Source organism: Myotis yumanensis, unplaced genomic scaffold (genome assembly GCF_028538775.1).
Source record: "Myotis yumanensis isolate MYYU_CA2020_CCGP unplaced genomic scaffold, mMyoYum1.0.hap1 SCAF_3, whole genome shotgun sequence".
NCBI lineage: Eukaryota > Metazoa > Chordata > Mammalia > Chiroptera > Vespertilionidae > Myotis > Myotis yumanensis.
In genome coordinates, this window is record NW_027223754.1 from 76495899 (window position 1) to 76511191 (window position 15293).

The 15293-nt window shown below is 39.0% G+C and overlaps 1 pseudogene; it reads left to right on the forward strand.

Annotated features, from left to right (window-relative positions):
- Positions 1-5552: 5552 nt before the first annotated feature.
- Positions 5553-5820, forward strand: LOC139005036 (UPF0450 protein C17orf58-like; annotated as a pseudogene).
- The last annotated feature ends 9473 nt before the right edge of the window (positions 5821-15293 follow it).

The window sequence follows — 15293 nt, forward strand, 5'->3', positions numbered from 1 at the left end:
CCTTTAACTTTCCTCAGAGCCCTGAGATCAAACTTATCTATAACTGAATTACAACTGAATCCTTTACATTCCTTTTGCCTCAACCTTATCTATTTTTTCTCCTGTCTCTTCACTTCCTGACTTTTGAAAATAACAAAAACAACAAAAAACTAAAAACGTTCCAATTCTTTAAATCTATTCACATCAGAAGCACAGTCTTTGACTTTCACTCCAAAAATACGATGTTGCTGAAGTCATCCATGCAAAGGCCCATCTTAAGTGTTTATTTAATCTGACCTGCTGTTAGCTGACATTGCTACTCACTTACGGTGTTTGTGAACCTCTCCTCTCTCTTGCATCTCATGAGTTTACTCTTCCATGTTCTTCTATCATGAATATGACTACTCCTCTTAGGATTCTTAACACATCTCCCTACTTCTGCACACTTAATAAATTTTCATGCTCTCTGTCATTCATTGGCCAACCTCTGGCTCCAATCCTTTTCCTGACTGGCATCACCTTCACAATCATCTATTCTTATGATTTCCAGTCTATGGATAATTGCCATATCCATACTCTCCCTCTGTTCTGAGATACATTACCATCTGTGTATGTCATAGACAGCTTAAAATTGATATGACTCAATCAAAATTAATTAGCTTTGACTTCTAAGTCCTACTCCTCCTAAACTCACTGTCTTGCTTAATATCATCATTTACTTAATTTTACAAATAAGATATAGAAGACTCGACCTCAGCTGCTTTTTACTCCTCAATCTCCACTACCTGTCTTACAATCAATCCATCAAAGTGTCATACCGTTTTATCAAGTAAATAGATTTTGGGATATAGCTTAAAATTGTCATCTAGACATTGTGTAGATATTGATTTCAATTCAGATTGTGGAACATGTAGTCAAGAAAAAAACAAAATGAGAATTATAATCTTTGAGGAAAATGTCATGATACATTTGTATTTGTCTTTTAAAAACTGAACATGAGATTAGATAAAAATATTTCATTAATTATAGTACCCTATTTTATGATCCTTTACTAAATCATAAAGCCATATTATTAAAAATAATAAATATAATAGAATTCATTTTAATCCATGTCTTTTTCATTATTTATACTGGATTTTTTTTAGTAGAGTTTGTCATCATAATGTACCAAAGCTCCTAATTTTTCTCCTTGCCCTAGAAATCTTCCCTCTTTGTCTCTTCTCCCTGCTTTTTGTTTTCATTTCATCTAAGTTTTGCTTTCTAAAACTCAGAATTGCATAATAGATTACTATACCGAAACTATTCACATGGGCATAAAAAATTGAGCTTTTTTTACTTGATCTATAACTGATTCAATTTGATCTATAACTGATTCAATTTGATCTATAAACCCTTCTAAATATGTATGTAATAAAAACAATTTTTAATTCAGTTTTGAAAATTTAAATATGTAATAATTCAAGTAGGCTATTTTACATGTTCATTCTTTGGCGGGGGGGTGGGGGGGATTATTGGTCTCTTAAATACTTTAGCTGACACACATTATAGATTTCTCAAGGTCTCTTCCATGTCCTTCTGAATCCTCAACTCTTCTGATTGCTATGCAATCTTGAGTAAAAATTTTTGGGTAAAAATTCCCTTCGAAACAGCAGGCTCCAGGAAGGCTATCTAGCCTTGTCCACAAGTTCCTCCTAGGTCTCCTCTATGGAGCCCCAGGAGGCTCTGCAGGCTATCCTCTGCATCTGGGCACTGAGGCAATCAGGAACATCATAACTGGATTCCAGCTAACCACGATGTATGTACAGCTGTACTCTAATGGGACCATCCTCTGCATTAGGGAACAGCTTAGAAAGTGATCGCCTGCTAAAGTCTCACACATGCCCTTATCTCACTGTTCCTCATGGAATCCTAGAGCCTGAAGCATTGTATAGGTTTTTGGTTTTTATGTGTTTTATTTACTTATTCCTGAAAGTGTTTTGAGCACCTTGCTCTTCTGCTTCTCTCTCCTTTATTTTTAACACAACCCCCCAAACTGGAAGGCTAGCTGTTCTAGTTTCTACTTTCTCCTGATCAGGTCTTCTTTACCTAAAAGTTTCTCATCGAGTTTGCCAGTTCAAATCATTATGTGATAAAAAAAAATGCTAATGAAATTTAGCTTAGTCATTTTTTGTTACACAGATAATCACCTTCTCTTCCTTGAGGTAATACATTTCATGGTTTGGTGGAGAGGAAAGCCAGCAAAAGAATGTTATTTAAGAGTTGTAGTGAAGCCCCAGCAGTTGATTTTTCATTTTTGTAATGCAAATGCACAACTTAAGCTCTGGTTGTCCAGGCTTTTACCTCCAAAATAGCTATCCCTAATAAACAAGTTGCCAGGCACTTGAATGGACTCTTTATCCCCAGTGTTCCTTTGTTTTAGAAATCTTGGTTGATGTCAATTACTGACCATTTGAGCCCTGTGTTCTCTCTTCCTGTGTTATAAATTCACACTCTTACTTTTTAAATTCACTGATAAAGAGTGAGCCCCTCAAACCTAGACCCCCACACTTGACCCCAACGAAAGCAGAAACCTAGGCTTGTGCTTTTTCTATCTCTACCTGTGACCTCATTGTGTGGCCCCCAGTGACGCCAAAATTTCTGTTCGGGTCCAAGTTCATTGTCTCACAAAATTGAATAATGAATTCATGGACAAAGATGGTAAGTGGAAGCAAAGTTTATTGAGAGAGAGACGGATTCCCTATAGCAGGGAGCAGCAGGAAGGGGGCTTAAAGCAGGTTACCGGTGAAGCTTCTTTGTCTCAGGTTCCAAAATCCCCTGCCCCTTAAGCCAGTCTTGGAAAAGGTGCAGCTGGGGTTCCAGGAGAGCAAAAAGCAGGCCAATGTCCAGAGCGTCCATTCCATGTTGCAGCCGGTATGGCGCAGCATCGAAGCTAATTAAAGTCCATTAGTCCATGTGTGGAGTCCCATATAGCCATTAGCCATGTGGGCACCACAAGAGAGCCAGGAACCCAGTGTGCCAGAGAGAGAAGAGAGTGTGCTCATTTGTCTAGCAGTAGATATATGCTTTGCTAGCTCCTGATTGGTTCTTTTAAAGAATTCTCCCTTAGCAACATCCACACATTTTAAAACTCACATCTCCCATATGGGCCCTTCTTTCCCTGCCCAGCTGGATTGCCTTAGTAACTCCTGCTTAGCTGGTTCCAGTTTTAGGTCATTTCATCTGGCTCTGTAGTTTTTCTCAGAACAGGGAGAGGTCAGCAAGCTGCATTCTGCCTGTGTCTGCAATGCTCCACTCCCTCCCATCCCCTACCCCATGGTCCCATCCCTGACTGCCTAGCCCTCTTCTATCTACTTACAGGTGTGTTTTCTACCCTCCAGAACCTGTAATAAAACTTTGTTGTTGTTGATATTTTCAAAATTTCATGATGGTTATTGCTGAGAGTGTCTTGCAAGCATGAGAAATACAAGGGTAGATCCAATAACAACAGTGATTATCTATAGGCTGAGACCAGCACAAAACAAGGTAAGTAAAAGATCAAGTAAATGAAGTTAATGTTTTTCAATTATTTTCTCCATAACACTTTCTTAATAAAATGTGATGATTTTTTTAATTTTTTTTTAACCCAGATGTTAGATCAGGGCTTAAGAAACTACAACCCAATTCCCATTTTTGTAAATAAAGTTGTATTAGAACAGAACCACATCCATACATTTGCGTATAGCTGGTCCTTGAATATTATCATTTTGTCATAATGTTAATGAGAAAAACAAAATTAATTACCAGCCAGGACAACTGTCTAAATTTGTACATTCTCCTCACATGTTCATGGATTTCCTCCTGGTTCTCTGGATTCCTCCCACATCTCAAACATGTGCACATTAGGTGAATGGGCAGGTATACAGAGTCCCATCTCAGTGTGTATGAGCACTCCCTGTGATCAAAGGGTGCCCTGTCTGGGTCTGGGTCCTACCTTGTGCTGTCAGGATAAGATCCAGCTGAGATGCTGAGACACAAGTCTGAGCTGTTAGGTTCATTGTCTGGAGAAGTCTAGGAAGGTAATTCACTGACAAGGGAGAGGTACGCAAAGGGAAGGGAAGTCTGTTACAGCGAAAGTAACAAAGCTCTTGGCACACTAGAGGGGTCCCCAAGAGGGTTTCTGCAGAAGCTGACTAGTCTAGGGGTTTATATTTTCCTGCTCTTGCCCTCTATTGGCTCTTTCAAAAAAACACCAGCAAATCTCCTTTTGTCCTAATCTCCCTGCTTTTAGTTCCCGATCTTGGGTTCAGGAGGAAGGGCAACTCTACTATTGACTGATAGATCCCACCTATCTTGCTCACATCCTGACCATCTGGGTTATTTCCTCCTTATGTACGATCTTTCCTCCCTGTGACCCCTACCCTAAACTGCCTGACCCCATCTAACTCCTCTCAGCCACCCGTGAACCTGAATTGTAATCAGGAGATTGGGAAATCATTATCTTCCTTGTTTTTGTTAATCTTTGTTAAATGTATGTATAGCTAACATTTATTCCAATGTTTAATATTATACGTGTTTTGAGACTTTTTAAGTTTGGTGATATTTTTCTGACCAGAGATATGCCATGGGAACTTTCTCTTGTTTACCTCAATTGGCCTATTATAAAACCGGTTTCCTTATATGTTGTTTTACTTAAAGTCGCAGTGTCCAAGAAACTATCAACAGCGTTAAGTAAGCACTTAACTTTATTGTATTGGCTGCCTCACACTACAATAGTAAAATTGAGTAGTTAAAATATTTATTATTCACCTTTTACAAAGGCTAACATTCGAAGTTTTTTGTAGCCTGGCTCTAGATCAGTGGTTGTCAACCTTCCTAATGCGCGACCCTTTAATACAGCTCCTCATGTTGTGGTGACCCCCAATTTCATTGTTACAAATTGAACATAATTAAAGCATAGTGATTAATCACAAAACAATATGTAATTATATATGTGTTTTCCGATGGCCTTAGGTGACCCCTGTGAAAGGGTCGTTGGACCCCCAAAGGGGTCGCGACCCACAGGTTGAGAACCGCTGCTCTAGATGATCAATCTAGAACCATTTCTTACAACCCTAATAATCTTCATGGGGAACTCAAGAAGTTAAAATTTTTTGCTTAAGTTATAGGATAGTTAATAGGCTTGGTAGTCAATACATGTAGAAAGCTACTGTTCCAGGGACTGAACTGTCTGACTGGACCTGCCCTGACTTTAGGAGACCCACAAGCAACTTGACCTTGTGCCCAAGAAGGACTGCAAGCGGCCAAGATGGTATCTGAGCCACTGTGCTCCAGGGAGAGACTGCCCACCACCCAGGATGCAGATAAAGAATCGCCCCCCAGGGACCCAGGCCGCCACTGCCGCACCTCCACCCTCCTCTGGGGGAACACGGAGCTCGGCGCTGAATCCTGCAGGCACACCTGTAGGGTGGACCTGGATTAGTGCGAATCCGACTGCACCAGCGAATTCGCAATGAAGAGAATCTTGCCTGATGTGGACGTGGCCGGCCCAGGGATCCAGCTGGTGACTGCTGGTGGACCAGGTGGGGCTGTACAAGATGAGATGCCTGTACATCACTCCGGATGGCTTTTTCTTCTGAGGCCACATGTTAGCCCTAGATTCCTCCAGTGCAATAAGACATGTCCAAAATCTAAACCTGGCAGCAGATAATATGGGCCACATCGACCTTAAGAGATGGCAGCTCCCCACAGCTCTGCTCCAGGTCCTAAGAAGGGCCTCCTACTGCATGTGGCTGCTATGTTAAAAGGTTTAACGGAAAAAGGGATGTGCAAGTTCAAGGTGCAGTTCACACCCAATGCATTTGAATTTACCATCCCAGCGTTTCTGGATCATAGAGACTTGGGATTGATCAACAGGACAGGAAAGGTCTATCTTCATGTAATGGAACCTTCCTTTAGAATAGGGCACATGGTTCCTTTATATGAACTAGTTGCATAGTTCCAGCTCTAATCCTGAAGTTGTCACCTTCTTATTTACAAGATGCATCTTCAATGGTATGCTTCTGAGCTTGGTGACAAAGTTATTCTAGTGCCAGTTATGCACAGAGCTACTGACCTGTTCCATAACAGTTCAATGCTTCATACAGTTTCTTTTTAATTTAAATACAGTCTTAGTAGAAATAATTCACACCAAAACATTTTTTATCTTATATGCAACTTTGAATAGTTTATGTCATGTATCAAACCAAAGTTTATACATACACATCACATTTTAAGTTCTGTACATAACAGTAAGTGCTCTAGTCAAAGACATGTATGATGTCACATAGATCATAGTTGGGTCAGAGCCTAAGACAAGTTATAAACTTTATGCTTAAAGAGTACTAAATAACTTAATTCAAGCAAACTATTCAAATAAGTGTTTCTGATGTACCAAATTGTAAGATAGCTTATTTCCATGCCCCCCTGCACCTAAAAAATGTATGTTTTATACTGAACTGGCAGCTATCCCAATGCTAAACATATTCAGGGTATATCTGATGTCATTTCTATATTAAGACAAAGTATCATGTTTGTGTTTGTAAAGCAGTAAATCTTGCCTAGAAATCAGAAAAAAAAAAAAAAAAAGTCACCACTCAGCCCGGCTAGTGTGGTTCAGTGGTTGAGTGTCAATGGTTCAATTCCTGGTCAGGGCACATGGCCTGATTGTGAGCTCTATCCCCAGTAGGGGGAGTGCAAGAGGCAGCCCAATCAATGAGTTTCTCTCATCATTGATGTTTCTATCTCTTGCTCCCTCTTCCTTCCTCTCTGAAATCAATTAAATATATATATTTAAATCACTGGTCAGCAGATGAAGGGATACTCAGAAAATCACCAGAATGCAGATAATGCAGATTTTATCTGATTAACCTTTCTCCCTGAAATCTAAACCCCTTACCTATTTCTTCTCCTTATAAAAAGAAACAGTTTGAGATGAGATGTAAGACAACCTAATAGGGTACATAACCTGCCATATTCTCAGACCGCTGGCCATCTGAATAAAGCGCCAATAAAAATTCAATCCTGCCCTGGTGGGTGTTGCTCAGTGGTTAGAGTGTCAGCCAGCACACTGAGGGGTCATGGGTTTGATTTCTGGTCAATAGCCTAGTGTACAGGCTCCATACCTGGCCCTCGACAGGGGTTGTGGGGGTGGCAACTAATTGATGTGTCTCTCTCACATTGATCTTTCTCTCTTTCTCTCTTCCACTCCCTCCTTTCTATTCTGTCTAAAAAGTAGTGGGAAAAAAGTCCTTGCATGAGGTTTTAAAATTAAAATTTAATCCTTTCTCAACTATTGGTTCTGGTATTGACAAGTAGCACGAACACCAACTTTTCTGGTTTCAATCCCTCATATACAAGGGATTTATAGTTTGTTTGTTTGTTTTCTTTTGTTTTGGTTATTTTTTTCTGAATACACCATATTCCTTTTTACCAGCATAATAGCTTTTTTAAAAATATATTTTATTGATTTTTTTACAGAGAGGAAGGGAGAGGGATAGAGAGTTAGAAACATCGATGAGAGAGAAACATCGATCAGCTGCCTCCTACACACCTCCTACTGGGAATATGCCTGCAATCAAGGTACATGCCCCTGATCGGAATCGAACCTGGGACCCTTGAGTCTGCAGACCGACGCTCTATCCAGTGAGCCAAACTGGCTAGGGCCAGCATAATAGTTTTTTAATAGCACCCTTTGCCTAAAATATCCCTCACCCTCCTCCATGCTTATACTCCCATGTTTATACTTTGAAGTATAATCATCCATCAGTGTCTTCTATGAAGTTTTCTCTGAGACTCCCAGATGTTGCCAGTGGAAATAGGATTCTTCCATGGAGTCAGGAGCAATGCATTTTGGGGATTCTTGCATAGGAGGACCTGAGGGGTAGTGGTAAGATTTATTGGAGCAAAATCAAAGGCCTGCCCCCAGGGGCCTTATGTCTCACCCACGATCAGGTGGCTCAGCTCTGCTTGCTGCAGCAGAAGTCATGAACCTGATGAGCACAAGTGCCCACCAGGAGGCTCAGCAGAATTATACTGCCACCACCCTCGGCACTGATAGTCCAGCATAGTCTCTGTTCCTGACTGCCCTCCAGCCCAGTGGGTGCCAGGCTTCAGCCCATAATTTGGCTGGCATTTGGGTCCCCCTGCAGCTGCCAGATTCTCACAGCTGCTACCTGGAGAGACAGCATGAATCAAAGAGCCCTCCTGAGCCTTTGTTAAGCTTTGATTACTAGTAGATCTCCTTGGGTTTGGAAAGGGGTAAGCTTTCTTTCAAACTAAGCAATCTTCTTCCTAATTCTTCTGGTCTTGTGCTAGGCCTTCCCCCTACCAATCCCTTTCCAACATCTTCTGTCCCCTTATCCTATCCGGTCTTTTTCCAATTTTCCTAGGCTAGCCTCCTCCCCTTTATAGTTGCCATTTTAGCTTCTACTGGGCATGCCTCACCAGAGGAATGTTGGTATAGTGGTAAGAAGAACTCACCAAAGCCAGTTCTTCCTGCCCCCTTGGGGATTAACACCAGTTAGCAGAGGATGCAGCTGCCCCCTGGGGAGTCTGGGAATGCCACAGCTCCCAGTTAATCAGGCTGACTGTCTAATTCAGCGGTTCTCAACCTGTGGGTCGAGACCCCTTGGGGGATCCAATGACCCTTTCACAGGGGTCGCCTAAGACCATCGGAAAACACATATATAATTACATATTGTTTTTGTGATTAATCACTATGCTTTAATTATGTTCAATTTGTAACAATGAAAATACATCCTGCATATCAGATATTTACATTATGATTCATAACAGTAGCAAAATTACAGTTATGAAGTAGCAACGAAAATAATTTTATGGTTGGGGGTCACCACAACATGAGGAACTGTATTAAAGGGTCGGGGAATTAGGAAGGTTGAGAACCACTGGTCTAATTCCATTTGCTCCCTTTGTTTATTAATAAGGAACTAGATGCACTAGCACAGGTATAGTTAGTTGCCTATGCTTATTTTCACATCAGGGAAATTAAGATTATTCACAATATTTCATCATTCCAAACATAATTATCCCCCTCTATATGATGACATCCTGGTAAATAGTGACTGAGTCCAATTTATATTACTAATTCTTGGTAGGTCCTTGACAGTGAAGCACAAAATAAACTTCTATTTAATTAATTAATCATTTAATAATAATAATGACCTATAATACTAATGATTATGATGATGAACTATAATTCAGTTTAATTAAATTGTTTATTTGCTTAAAATTGTTTCAATAAATGAATCCATTTAATGAATGTGTATTCAACGTTTATAATATGTCAGGCATTATAATAAGTGCTAGGGATCTAATTAAAAATGAGGTTCTTGCCCTAACCGATTTGGCTCAGTGGGTAGAGCGTCGGCCTGTGGACTCAAGGGTCCCAGGTTCGATTCTGGTCAAGGGCATGTACCTTTGTTGCGGGCACATACCCAGTAGGAAGTGTGCAGGAGGCAGCTGATCGATGTTTCTCTCTCATCGATGTTTCTAACTCTCTATCCCTCTCCCTTCCTCTCTGTAAAAAATCAATAAAATATATTTTTTTAAAAATGAGGTTTCTTGAGAAAATGCAGACCTTAACCCTTAATAAGCATCAATTCTATTATTTTTGTATTCTAATTTTTGCTTACACCAGATCATTTCTACAGCTTGACTCCTTGTTCAATTATATAATTTAATTTTCAAATCTCAACCATCTAGGCAGAACATATGACCACTCATCCAAATAAATGCAGATTAAATTATATGTTAAAATGAATGTTTCCATTGTAAATTACTTAATTTAACTGATACATGGATATTCTTACATGTTCTAGGTATTTAATACAATAGAATATGCACCAATATCATCTTCTTACTGGAATTACTTTACAGTTTAAGAAAAATCTGCCGAAACCGGTTTGGCTCAGTGGATAGAGCGTTGGCCTGCGGACTGAAAGGTCCCAGGTTCGATTCCGGTCAAGGGCATGTACCTGGGTTGCAGGCACATCCCCAGTAGGAGATGTGCAGGAGGCAGCTGATCGATGTTTCTCTCTCATCGATGTTTCTAACTCTCTATCTCTCTCCCTTCCTCTCTGTAAAAAATCAATAAAATATATTAAAAAAAAAAAAAAAAGGAAAATCTGTTAATGAGAGAGAAGCTAAAAAGTAAAAACATTTTATCTCTTTCAGTAAAAAAAGAGGTAGGCTTTCTTACAATTTGTATTTTCTTATCCAATGACACTCTGTTCTTTTAATGACTATATTAATTAACTTTTTAAATTTCATTTCACATTCTTATAAGCATAACAATATTCTGAAAGATATTTTCTTAAATTAAGATACTCTATTGGGTAATATATTTATTTATAATTATTGAAATCCAAGATTTATCCTCTTCCTAATTCTCATGATTAAACACATTTCTACATTTTTTGACAGGAAGTTTAAAAATAATTTTAAAATACCTTTGGTGAAATATAATTAGAAGATCCTCTTTCATGATTTTACTCTCACTTCCATTATTCTTCATGAAATTCATAGGAATGCTTAAGAAAAGCCAACGTAACAATAAAAAAGCATTTGAGAAATTTATCTTCATTTTAATTAATGTAAATCAAAGAATATTAAGTACACAAACTTTCACTGTTTATAGTAAGTTTTGTGTTATTCTTAACAAGTTGAGTTTTTGATAAGCAGATCATTGTTTTAAAGAAGCATTTTTTTTTTCCTAAATGTAGTTATTGAGTGTCTATTATCTGCCACCATTGTACCCAGTATGGGAGATTTAATGAGAAAATGATAGCCTAAAGAGATGTACTAAATAGAGTTGTAAACATTGATAGAGTAATAGATACCCAGATAACAATAGTCTCCTTACAAACATGTGAAACTGCTAATGTACTTTAATGAGCTATTGAGTTTTTCACTACAAATCACTAGGAGTTTAAAATCTTATGGTTGTATCATCTAAATCTACCAGTGATCTTTTTCTAAATCTCTCTTAATATTAATTACTAGAATTGAGTCATCAGTGAGAAAAATATTTAGTTCTACTCTAATGACAACTTATTGCAAAGTAATTCTACTAATATTAATGCTGTCTTTCAGAATACTACATACTACCTAACTGACATAACCGGATTTTAATAATAATGATTAACATTAATTCAATACTTGGTGTAAGGCTTAAATATAGTAATTCAGATAATTTTCAGACAACTCTGAGGTATGCAAAATTTTAAACCTTCTTTGCCTGAAGATCCATGGCTGTTAAGCACCAGCACAGGGACTTGACCTAGGTCTCTGTCACTGATATTTTTTGCACAAACAGGACTTGGGTCTATATTAGACTAGGGGCCCAGTGCACGAATTCATGCACCTTGAAAGGAACTGTGGGCCGTGAGGCTGCAATAGGCACAAAGGCAGGTCTCAGACCATCCTCCAAGCCTCCACCTGGCCCCTCTTGCCAGGGCCCCAAGTCCCTGTCTGTAGGCACCTGCTGACGGCGCTGGCCCCACTTGCACCAGCTGACAGCACGGAGCAATTGGAGCCAGTGCCAGCAGTGGGTGCAAGTGGGGCCGGCATTGTGAGTGGGTGTGAGTTGTTGCTGCTGCCCAATCACCCCTCAGAAGCAGGGGGAGGTGGAGAAGCCCTCGGGGTGATCAGGGCCAGCAGCTGCCACTTGCACCTGCTGATGGCACCGAGTGATCGGGACTGGCACCTGGTATCAGCAGTGTGTGCGAGCAGCGGCTCCTGCACTGGCTGCAGGTGTGAGTGGGGTTGGTGCTGGCAGTGGGTATGAGCGCCAGGTGGGACTGTCAGGAGATGAGATGATGTTGATGAGTTGATGTTTTGACTCCTGGTGGGTCGTCTGACCATGTTTGTAGGTTCTGCTTGCTGGAATTACAGCTGAGTCACCTCCCCAATAGCTTCACAGGCCTTGAAAACAAAACTTTAAGAAAAATTTAACCCCAATTCACATATAAGTATACTAGTGGCCCAGTGCATGAATTCATGCTCATTGAAAGGAAATTAATTAGAAGAAATATTTTAATATTGCCATTCTCCCTTTCTCTATAATAGAATTGTCAACTAAATTCAGTCGACAATGACAAATCCAAACACACACGTGCGATTGGCACCAGCAAGAGCTTTATATGTATCGCGCATGTATGAGTCAATTTAGCCTTTTATATATATAGAATAAACTTATTTAATTAAACCTGCTTTCTGATTTAGCTAAACTTTTTACAGCCCAGTGAAGCACCCCAACTTCTCTTTCAGGTAATTGTTAGCAACACAGCAGTAAATATCAACACAAAGCAGATTATTATTGTAGATCACTCAGGGAGAATAAAGGGTAAAATATTTAACTGCAGCAGTGTTTGACTATATTCTGCACAGTGAGAAAACCTTAAGTCGTTTTCAAGGTCCACCACTTTTTATTTCTTTTCAGTCGGGTCAAGTTTCTAAATTTTCGAAATCTCCGTCTGCCAGCTAGTGACAAGAAAATAGGATTCCACCAAGTCTCCTATCTACCTACTCCAGGACTTCCGTGAGGATCAAATGAGATGAGGCACAGGAAAACGCTTTACAGAAATTTGGTTAAAGTATAAAATGTTTCCACCTGGCTATAAAGCAAGCTGTGTTCCTGGGCTGAAGAAACTCCAAGGAGGCTAGTTGCTGGGGAGAGGAAGCTGGGAGTTGCTATGTGACATCATTACCTGGCACCCACAGCCACCATTTCTGGGCTGAGCTGGGCTGGGCTGGGCTATGGGCTGCTTTTTGAGTATGGGGTCTCAGCAGCATCAGCTGCAATTTGGTGGGGTGGGCAACAGCTCCAGGGTGGTAGTGGGGCCCTTGTCCCACTTGGGGGAAGCCAAGTGTTGCTTTGTGGGTGCCAGGTCCATGGTACTGTCTCTCTGTAAATGGCCACTGTGCATCACAGCAGCTCCTGCATTGACTGTCTGCCCCTGGTGGTCAGTGCGCATCATAGCAACCAGTCGGATGGTCGGACACTTAGCATATTAGCCTTTTATATATATATAGATGTGTTCTAAGATTTAAAATAATATGATTACTTTCAGATTAATTCAGGTGCTCTATCAGATTTATTTTCAGTATACTTATAATTCCTTTTAAGATTTCTCTTTATAAACCTTCTATGACTTTTATAAACATTCTTGTAACTTTCACAGTTTTTCTCAAGTATTCCTACCCTAATTTCCTTTCTTCCTGTTATATTCCTTTCTTTATATCCCTTCTCACAATCTTTACTTCCTTAACTCTAGTTTTTCTTTACTTGTTCAGGCCCTCTGTAACATATATACCTTCTACAATTTATATATACCTTATGCAACTTACATATACCTTCTGTAACTTACACATATCCTTTCAGTTTGACTACTTCACTTTCTTTTTCCTTTATCTCTATACTTTCTACTACAAGAAACTATAAATTCCTTCTAATTAGTTATGATTAAAGGTTAGTTCTACACAGGTTCCTTTATTCCCAGCTTCAGTTGAAGTGGTGAGAAGTATATCTCAGAGTCTATCTCTCTTCTAGTTGGCCTATCATCCTTGCTCTGCTCATGTCTGTCTAACTGCCTACTGTATCCCCTTCAAGGATCTTGGCTCTGAAATCTTTCATGAAAAGAGGATGCCGGTTTCTTCTAAAATTGCTTCATGCTGATGAGGGTCGGAAGTTTTTCTCAGAGCCAAGAGGTCTTTGCTGTCTGTCAGAGAAACGATGAGGCCTGGGCACAGAAAGAGGTGGTAATGGTGCCTAGAGGTGGTATTCCCTAGGTGTAGGTAGGGCTTGTAATCTGGTGGGGACAAACTGTGTTATAAAATTTAGTATTATTGGGCAAAAGTTAGAATAGTTTCTAATAATTTCCTGTTGAAATAATTTTTCTCCCTAAAATTACCCTCATTTTTATTAAAGACTAATTTACTTACTGTATTAAGTCTAATTATAATTTAGCTTGATTGTTTGCATGAACATAACAAGAATAACACTTGATTACATACACTATTTTTAAAGAAATATGCTTTGCTGGAATCTCATGAGGACATTAACTCCCAGGGCAAAAAAAACCAAGCCACACAGTTGCCATCAGGCTTTGCTCGCAATACCTGCAGAATTGGGGTGCATTTCTCAAGTTGAGGTCCCTACAGATGTCTTGAGGTTTCTTTCATGACATCTCTCAAGAAAGCAACCTTCATTCCTTACCTGGAAAGACTGTTATGAACCACATGACTAAACAAGGTACTAGGCTACTTATCCAAGGGGCTTATCGGCTTCAAAATCAATCTTCATTCTTTAGAGCTTTCTGGTGACATCCAGGGTCCTGGCATGTCTCTCTTTCAGACATGACATTCCAACAAAGTTTTGGTTAATAAAACTACAATTGGAAACTGACATGTCCTGTTATGAAGAAATCAGATTTTTATTGGATTCATGCGAACAAACACATTGCCATGAGAACAATAATTACCAAAACTATAATTATTTTTAGTTCATTTACTCCTATAATTAAATTATTTTTCTCCTGATTTTTCTTGCTAGTATGTCTATAAATTTAGATAATTTATAGAGTAATATAAATGACATAGAATCTTGTCCTTTCTGCAAAACACAATATTCCACAATATTATAACTTATAACAACTAGTTATAAATGGAAGTATATATGAATATATTTAATATGCACATATAAATAGAATATAATTACTATTTCCTTATTTGACAGAGCTTCCCATATACCTTAAGTATAAAATTTTTCTCATAAGGAGAGAAACCAAATCCTTGAGGCATTCCAGGGCCCATTAGAATGACCTAAAGCCAATTCTAGGTCAAAGAAAAGTTTCTTAAAATTCAAACGCTGGGAAGGTAGTCAAATACATTAAACTAAAAGATTTTATATTATTATTATTATTAAACAGTATTAAGTAATCTATTCATTTAAAGTAATCAACTTCCTGATTAACATAATATAATCATTTTAATAATATATTAAAAAACTTTTGCTTCCTAGGCAAATACAGGAAAAACCTTTTTTATTTTCTTAGTTTCAGAAATAGGCTTATTTTTCCAAAGGAAAATATACTTACATTCTTAAGAAGCATAACAGAGATAGTATATTCCTTAGCTGAAAAACAATTCCCTCAAACTTGGAAATCCCAAGCGGGCTCCAATGACGTATTGCACAGTGACTTTCATTTTCTTCCTCTTCGTTTTCAAGGGTTCCATGACTTTTTGCTATGTTCTTTGGTCCTCACACAGGGAACCACCTG